The sequence below is a fragment of the Colobus angolensis genome, unplaced genomic scaffold, assembly GCF_000951035.1.
Source record: "Colobus angolensis palliatus isolate OR3802 unplaced genomic scaffold, Cang.pa_1.0 Scaffold88, whole genome shotgun sequence".
NCBI lineage: Eukaryota > Metazoa > Chordata > Mammalia > Primates > Cercopithecidae > Colobus > Colobus angolensis.
In genome coordinates, this window is record NW_012122709.1 from 6,509,003 (window position 1) to 6,510,357 (window position 1,355).

Consider the following 1,355-nt stretch of genomic DNA (forward strand, 5'->3'; position numbering starts at 1 on the left):
GACCATCCTGGCTAACACGGTGAAACCCTGTCTCTACTAAAAAATACAAAAAACTAGCCGGGCGAGGTGGCGGGCGCCTGTAGTTCCAGCTACATAGGAGGCTGAGGCAGGAGAATGGCGTAAACCCGGGAGGCGGAGCTGGCAGTGAGCTGAGATCCGGCCACTGCACCCCAGCCTGGGCGACAGAGCAAGACTCCGTCTCAAAAAAAAAAAGAAATACACGAACGAGCAAAAATACATGGGGAAAGAGGAACGTGTAGTTCTGACTTAACTGAAGAAACCAAGAGGAAATTGGTCTACCTGTTTCCTGGTCTACTGGTCTTCATGTGCATCCTGGAAATTCAGGTGTCAAGATTTTCGAGTAGGAATTTACACGATTTGAATCTCCCTTATTTCCTGAATAAAAGGGACATCTTTCAGTATTTATACTTCATGGCTCAGACACCTACCTCATTTGGCTCTATTCCTTACTCGCTCTAGCCTTTACTTAAATGAGTCTGAAAAACTTGGGGATATAGCATAAGAAGAAGAATAATCACACATAACATTCCCCTTTCTGTAGCTACTTTAGACCTGGTTTTTTTACTACAAAATTCCTGAAGAAAATTTCAGTGTCGTAAGTCTGTGGATTTGCTGAATCAAGCCCCGCCATTAATATTTAGAAAAACACCCACTGTTTGGGCTAATAGCATTACTGGTGGTACCTATTATATAGAGGGATAGCTGAACAAAGTTTGTGTCTCAAAACCAGTGTTAAATCACTCTCAGGGTTGAGAAGAAAAAAGGGGAGTCTAAAATCACAAGAAGTAAAGATATATCCAGGACTCTATCCTTCTGGATCCACACTCCCTTCAGGGTCTTCACCGTTATAAATGTTCTTTGCCATTTGCCACACTTCCATGATGTTGTTTTCTGATACAGAACAAATCATCCAAGGTTCATTGGGATTCCAGGAGAAATCAGGTATCTTGGCAGTGTGACCACCATGAATAAACAACTCTGGTGGCCCATCTTCTGCATCTTCTGGGGATTGTTCCTCTGCAATTTTACTTAAATCCCAGACATTCAGTATGCGATTAGTACCACTGGAAACCAAAATAGTCTCATTGTGAGGTGACCACTGAACCTGGAATATTTCATCCTTATGTGACTCAAAGGAATGCAACTTAAGTTTCAGATTTCTCAGATCCCACAAGGCAACAGTCTTGTCAGCTGATCCTGTGGCAAGAGTGAACTCCCTGTAAGGACTGAAAGAGAGGTAGTTCACTTCAGCAATGTAAGCGTCAACTGAGTGGCTTGGTTTGGAAGTATTTTTTTTTTTTTTTTTTTTTTTTTTTTGAGACGGAGTCTCGCTC

The 1,355-nt window shown here is 42.3% G+C and overlaps 1 pseudogene; it reads right to left on the minus strand.

Moving 5' to 3' along the window:
• Window positions 1-826: 826 nt before the first annotated feature.
• LOC105503861 lies at window positions 827-1,309 on the minus strand (annotated as a pseudogene).
• Between the last annotated feature and the right edge of the window lie 46 nt (window positions 1,310-1,355).